Source organism: Zophobas morio, unplaced genomic scaffold (assembly GCF_036711695.1).
Source record: "Zophobas morio isolate AGI-343-1 ecotype UQ-CSIRO unplaced genomic scaffold, CSIRO_AGI_Zmor_V1 ptg000110l, whole genome shotgun sequence".
Lineage (NCBI taxonomy): Eukaryota > Metazoa > Arthropoda > Insecta > Coleoptera > Tenebrionidae > Zophobas > Zophobas morio.
This window is the reverse complement of record NW_026972215.1, coordinates 355,660-363,689: the sequence shown is the minus strand read 5'-3', so window position 1 is coordinate 363,689 and position 8,030 is coordinate 355,660. Positions and strand designations below refer to the sequence as shown.

The following is an 8,030-nucleotide window of genomic DNA, read 5'->3' as shown; positions in this document are numbered from 1 at the left end:
ACAGTAAAAGATTTTATAAATATTTTTACGTTAAACATAAAATTATTCTTTTAAATAAAAAAAATAAAAAAGGCTTCAAACCTTTATATAAAAATAACTTAACTTTTTTATATTTTTTATTTATTTATAGAATATTTATATTTTTTTAAATTTTATATAAATATAGTTTTAATCCTTTTATAAAAACCTTCTTCTATTTTTAAATCAGGAACTTCAGAAGCGAAGCAGATTGAACTCATTGTAAAGTTGCTAGGCACTCCTACCGAAAAAATATGGTTATTCTTCTGTTACTGACCATTTTTATATCATTAAAAGAAACTTTATAATAATTTTATTTACTTTTATATAATATTTTTTATTGATATTTTTTCTTATATAAATATTATGAAGAAATAGTAATAATTACTATTATTTACTTTTATATTTAAAAAAAAGGATTTTATTTTTTTATCATAAAATTTTTTTAATAACTTTTTTTAAAATTTTAATAATAGAAGCTTTAAAAAAGAGTTTTATTTATTTATATATTTATTTTTTTTAAAATAAATAATTTTTTATTAAAAATATTTCTTAATAATTATTATGAGCTTTTAAAAAAATATTTCTTATTCTACAGATTTACTTTCATATAATAAAAAGATATAAAAGGAATTATTTAAATTAAATTTTTCTAATAACTTTTTATTTTTTCTTACTTTTATATTATATTACAAAAAGTTATATATTTAATATTTTTTAATAAAAATCTCAACTTCTTTTATAGAAATATTTATAATAACTATTATTTACTTTTCTATTAAAAAAAAGGATTTTGATTTTTTGTAATAAATTTTTTTAATAATTATTTTTTATTATAATTAAGAAACTTTTATATCAATTCATTAATAAAGTTATTGTTTTTATAATTTTTTTATTTTATATACTTTTATAGTATTTAAAAAACTATATTTTTATCTATTATTTTTTATAATTGTTTATTAATTATTTATAATTACTTTTATTACAAAAAATTTATTTGAAAACTTATCCTTTATTTTAATAATAGAAGCTTTATAATTTATTATTATTTTATAATAATATTTATTTACTGTAATATTATAATAAGAAAAAGTTTGAAATGAATATTTTTTATAATAATTTTTTTATATGACTGTCATAAGCTTAATAATATATATTCATTATTATATGGTTTTATATTATTAACTATTATGTTATATTCGAAAAAAGTTTTAAACTTTATTTTATTAGAATTTCTTTGAGTAAACTATATTTATTATTATTTTTTATATAAATATTATAAACTTCAAAAAATATTTATATATTATGAGCATGCAGTAACGCACGATGCTTTCGCACACGCTGTGCTTTGCACTTTTTAATATACAAACTTATCTATATGCTTTTGTATTAACATTTATTATTATCAGTAACATATTTATTTATTGTTAAATATTTATTATTATTTATTATAATCATATTTATTATTATAAATTTTCTTGCTAATATAAAAAAGTATAGCAAGAGTGGACTCGGCATTATAATAACATAATATATACTATCCTATAATAAAATAAATATAGATTTCTTGTGTTAGAGTTTTAAATAATAATTTATCTTTTTATTATTTTTATATGAATATTATAAGCTATAAAAAATATTTATTTATTATTATTTAAAATGTTATATTATACACTATTGTATATAAAAAATGTTTTTATAATAAATTTCTAATATTTTTTCATATAATACTATTATCATACCATTTCATTTAATTTTTTTTTAAAGTTTTAATTTTTATAAATAAATTATATAATTTATAAATTTTTTAATTTTTTTTTTCAATATATTTTTACTTTAAAGTAAAGTAAAATAATTTTTTTATAATAAAGTAGAAATAAAGAAATTTTTATAAAGAAAAGTTACTTAAATTCGTTTATTTTATAATATGTACTAATAAATAATCAAATAGAAAACTTATATGTTTTGATAGATTGTAATTTTTGATTGGTTGAAAAATAAAAAAGATAAAAAAAACAGCCACTAAAAATTAGATCGGCAGTTTATATTTCGTTAAAAATAATGAATCATTAGAAGCATATTTTCAATAATAAATTTTTTAATGAAGCTAATTATAAATACTAGGCCTGAATTTCCTACTCTTCCATTGGTTGAAAAAATTGAGTGGCCCGATCAGCCATATTCACATATAAATCAAAAGTTTTACTTTTTGGCAGCAAAAAGTTTGGGTTTGTTTTGTGTTATATAATTTGTACCAAAGAATTACATTTTTTTGTTCAATTTAATTTACAATTTGGCATGAAAAGTTTCTAATTTTCGCCAAGCTGTTAAGTTTAACGGCTTATACGGGATTTAATTGCAATGATTTGCTGTACGACTATCCAATTGGCTCTTTCTAAAGAGAGGAGTTACGAATTTCCAATGAGAGCGTGTTTATTATTGGTGGACTACAAAAAAATTGAGTTTACAAAAAAGTAATAAAAATAATTATAATTTATAAAACAAAAATTCAAAATAAAAGTTTTGTTTTTTTTTTTTTTTAAAAAAGAAGTTAATTGTACATAAAAAAAATTAATATTTTTTTTAAATCAGATTGAATAAAAAGTATTGATAATACTTTTGCTTTCTAGCAATTTATATTTTAAATTTACTTTTAACATAACATTTGTAATTTGTATTTTATTTAATTTTGAGTTTTAAAATAATAAATTTACTTTCAGGTTTCAAATAGTTAATTTTTCCTTATATTTTAAGGGTTTACAGTAATTTTTTTTTCCACACTAAATTTACTAATTATTATAAAATTAAATAAAATTTCTTTTAAAATTTTAAGTTTTAAATTTTTTTTTATATAATTATTTATTTCGACTTATTTATAAAAAGTTTTTAATTTATAAGTTGTATTTATAATTTTTATTTTTTTTACAATAAAAAGTTTTGCTTTACTTGTAGCCGTTTTGTATTTCACTGTTTAAATTTCATATAAAATAAATAATTTATATTAAATTGTTATAATTTTTTATAATTTGCTTGTATCGATAAAACTAATTAATTTTATGTTTTATATATATTTTTTAAAATTTTATTTAAAATTTTTTTTATAAATATAATTTTATTTTTTTGCGTTAAAAGTTTAAAACTTTACTAAAAGTTTTTTTTTCTAGATTTTTTTTAATAATTAGAGTAACTTTTTAATTTTTAGTCTTTAATTTAAAATCTTATTATTGACTTTAACTATATTTATATTTTATTTTATTTATAAAAGTTTTAAATTTTTTTAAAGTAAAAAATAATTTATATTTAAATATAAATATAAAAAGTTTTCAGTATTTAACTACAGTAAGTTATTATATTTATTATATATTAAACTGATTTCATCAATATAAAATATATTGTTAATATCATAGAATTGAATTGCTTTAATGTATTTTGTAATTAACTTATTAAATTTTTTTTAATAATTGTTTTAAAAGTTTTTTATCATTTTTTACTTGTAATATTTTTATTTAAAAAAAAATTGTCTTAAAACGGTTTTTTAATTTTTAAATATCGCTTGTATTATTTTTTTGGTTTTGCTTTATAAAGTTTTAGTAGCAACAATTTTTATTTTATTTAAATTTATTTTTGTTTTATTAATTATAAATTATTTTTTTTCTATTCATTTATTTACTAAAATTTATTATATATTTTTGTAATTTATAAAGAAAATTAATTTATAATACTTTTACACTTTATTTATTAAATTATTATTAAATTTCAATAGCAAAAATCTAATAAGTATCGAATTACTCATTTCTTTAAATCATTTGTATTATTTATATTGGTTTTGCTTATTAATTCTGATTTTAAAAAGTTTAGAATTTTTATTATAAGTTTTAGTAACAAAATTTTTTTTTATTAAATCTATTTTTGTATTTATATTATTTTTCTTCCTTTATTATAATACAAAGTTAAAAATGTTTTAAAAAAATTTATTTTTTACTAAAATTTGTTAATTTTTAATTTTTTTGGTAATTTATAAAGAAAATTTAATTTTTATAACTTTTTTAGTTTATTTATTAAATTATAATTAAATTTTATCAGCAAACTTTGAAAAAGTATAACACTTTAATTTTTGTTTATTATTAAAAAGATATTTTTTTAATTTTATTCTTCATCGAACTTTTAAAAAAGTTTTAATTTAAAAGTGAATTTTATATATAAATTTTATTATTTTTTAATGTTGAAGAAACTTTAACTAAATTTCGTGTATTTATTAATCAAGATATTACTTTGTTTCATTTTTAGTACAACCAATTACTGTAGTAAGCTGTTAGTACAGTAATATACTACGGATGTGACTTTCAAAATTATTGCTTGGGGTAACAAAAGTAGTCTAAACCAAGTTAGCGAGATCTCTAAAAAAATCTTGGTTGAAAACTTGAGGATTATAGCTAAGTTGTATAGTACACTACTATTCGTTCGAGCGAGTAGCGAAGTTGAAAGCCACGATATGCGATTATACCTGCAGCTCCGGAACAGAGTAAGAGTGTTGCTAGAACATCACTTGTTATGTCGTTTTTTCTGCATGGCTTTCGTCCGCAACTAATCTCGGATGGCAGAAATATCCAACATAACTCAGCTACGCTCATCAAACTTTATGTATATAGTAAAGAGCACTAAATCATATAATTTTTAATATTTTTAGTTATTGCCAGTAGGCTAGTTATCCGCTCAAGTTTAAAATGAAGGCCAATTTTAAAGGCAGAACTTTCTAACCGCGATTTACGCACCTATAGCTTTCCTAAGTAACGCTGAGCACACAGCCCAGAGCTACAATCAGGAAAGTACCGTAATAATGGTCTAAAGGTTTTGTTATTACTTAGATAAATAGTGGACTGCATTAGTAAAACTAAGCTAAAGGTGCATTAGTTAGATAAAAGATAGCCTTAATTTAAGTTACGATGGTTTCATTGGATTTCGTCTCTCAGCTAAAAATTCCTATTTTCTCTGTGTTACTAAAATCATTTGTAATTATTTTGTTTAAGAAAAATTAGAGTTTTAGATTATTTTTTTAATAACTTTTTATAACAGAAATTTTATGGATTTAATAATTTATATTCTAAACAGTTCAATAAAATATTCTTATAAATTTTTTTTAATTATAAATTTGCGATAATTTTTTCTTTTAAATTTTAATTGAACTTTCAAAAATATTTTTTTTTAATTATTAACGTTATTAATTATTTTAACTGCAGATTTTTTAGTTTATTGAATTTCTATTTAGTTTCACTTTTTTAGAAAAATAATTTTGATTTTTTATTTACTTTATAAAAAAAAAAATCAGTAAAATAAAATTTCAGATTTTTGGAATATTTTCAATTTAATTTAATTTATAAAAATCAAAATAGAGAAGAACTTATATTTTATAAATATGACTTATGCAAAACTTTGCTTGGAATTATTTCCCTAACTTGTAAACTTCATAATAAAACAAATTTTATAATTACTTTTTTTTAAAGTAAATTATATATTTAAATTTTTAAGATTATTTTTATTGTTTTAGGACAAATAATATTTGCTGTTCAAACCCAGATTAAAATTTTTTTTAATTTTATTACTTAAAATAAATTTTATTAATTTTATATAATTATATAATAGTTTGATACTTTTTAAGTAGCAAAATAGTAATTTTTGCATGATAAACTTTGTTAAAAAGTATTATTTTTTCGAAGCGAATAACGACAGAATCAAGCACATGAAGCTGCTTTGATGATGCATTTTTTTAAATATACCAATTTAAAAAGAAACTGCAAAAAAAAAATATTGTTTTTAATTTTATTATAAATTTTAATAGAAATTATTATAGTTATTTTAAAAGCCTAATATATAAGTTTTCACAAGTTGATTTGATTTATTTAACGCTAATAGATATAATTTAGAAATTTTAAATTCACTAGTTTTGAAAAAATTGTTAGAAACTTTAATTAAAATTGAATTTATAATCTTTAATTATTTTCATAAAATTAAAATTATTTATTAGTAATTTTTCTTCTTTTATAATTTAATAAAATTTCCAAATTATAAAATTTATTATAAAATTATAATATATTAATGTTGCATTATTAGTTATATACACCTAAAAAAAAAATTAATAAGCAAATTTTTCTTTTTTTCAATTTAATAAATCTTATAATTATAAAATCGCTAATTATAAAAGTTATTCATGATTTGTCAATGTTAAATTTAATATAAATTTTTTTGTATACAAATTTTTTTATAAGCAAATTTTTCAATTTTTTTAATTTTAGTAATTTTTTATAGTTATTTATATTTTATGAACTTTGAATTTTTTTATAAAATTATTTACATTTATAATTCAAAAAATTTATCTTTTTATAATTAATAAATTATTATAGTTATAAAATTTTTTATTTTATATATCAAAATTTATAGTTAATTCATAGACTTGAAATTTATTATAAGATTATATACGTAATTTCTTATTAGCAAATTCACTTTTTTTAATTTAATAGTTTTTATACTTAAAACTTTTAAATACTATCTATTATAAAAAAATGATTTTCTATAATTTATCAATGTTAAATATTTTAATAAAATTATATACAAATAAATATTTATTTATAAGCAAATTTTTCATTTTTTTACTTTAAAAAATTTTTATAGTTATAAAATTTATTATTTTATATATAATAAAAGTTATTTAAAATTCATTAACGTTAAATTTATTGTAAAATTATAAACATTTCTTTATGAGGGATTTCTTATTTGTAATTTATTAATTTTTCATAGCTATAAAACTTTTAGTTTTATTAATTATAAAATTTATCTATATTTTATCAATGTTATATTTTTTTTATAAACTTATATGCACTTTTCATATTTTTCTTATAAGCAAAATTTCCTTTTTTAATTTATTATATTTTATTAACTAGAAAATTTCTTTATAATTTATCAACGTTAAATTTTAAAAAATTTTTACATCCAAAAAAAATTTTTTATAAGAAAATTTTTCTTTTTTTTTTTAATTTAATAAATTTTTATAGTTATAAAATTTATTTGATTAACTATATTAATAATTAAATTTTTTTTTTAAGGATCGGATTTGATCAGCAAACTTTTAACATACGATCCAAAAAGAAGATTAACGGCACGTGCAGCACTGAACCATAAATATTTTCGCGAACTTCCCTTGCCCACTGAGCGGTTAATTTTTAAAAAAATAATTATTTCGAAAATTTTTGATATGGTTTAATATAATTAACAATATTCTGATTAATATTTTCAATTTTCTTACGATTTATATAATTTTTTTTAATAAATTATATTATTTTTTGATTTTTTTGTTTTATAGTTTGTGATCTTTTTTTATATTTAAAATTATAATAATTGATTTAAAATTTTTGCTGCAAATTTATTAGCTGCATAATTTTTTAATTAGTTGCTTAAGTTTTTTTTATTATTACTTCCTACTTTAGTTTTTAAAAATTTTTTTAGTAAATTTATATAGCTGGAGATTTAATTTCTATATAATAGAATTAATAATTTCTTTTAATTTATTAATTATTAATTATTGCTGTGAAATTTTTATAATTTGCAGACTTTTATAAATCTTTTTTCCTACAAACTTTTTATTTTTTTATCAATTTTTTTGAATAGCGGGTTACTTCCAACATTTCCTGAACATCGTAACCGAAATGTTAGCCAAAGCCGAAGGGATCAAACGTTATTAAATAATAAACCTCAAGAAAAAAATATTGCAAATTTCAAACAAAATAAATTCAAGCGCAGGAACATTTTTGATTAATTACAAAAAATTATAAAATTTATAAAATTTTTTAGTGACTGTTCAATTTTTTTTAAAATAAATAAATTATAATAAAAACTTTATCAATTTTATAGGACTTTTAAAGTTTATAGATTTTGAGTTTCTTGATTTATCTTATTGTTGTGCGCACACACTTTTATTATTTTAATTTTCTCTGAGTTTAGAATAAGAAGGTAATAGTTAA

At 16.6% G+C, this 8,030-nt stretch overlaps 1 long non-coding RNA gene across 1 annotated transcript; it reads left to right on the top strand.

Annotated features, from left to right (window-relative positions):
• Positions 1 to 205: 205 nt before the first annotated feature.
• LOC135144870 (uncharacterized) lies at positions 206 to 7,829 on the top strand. Its single transcript, XR_010283252.1, has 4 exons — positions 206 to 275; positions 2,143 to 2,246; positions 7,116 to 7,224; positions 7,678 to 7,829. It is a non-coding gene; the product is annotated as an uncharacterized LOC135144870 (long non-coding RNA).
• The last annotated feature ends 201 nt before the right edge of the window (positions 7,830 to 8,030 follow it).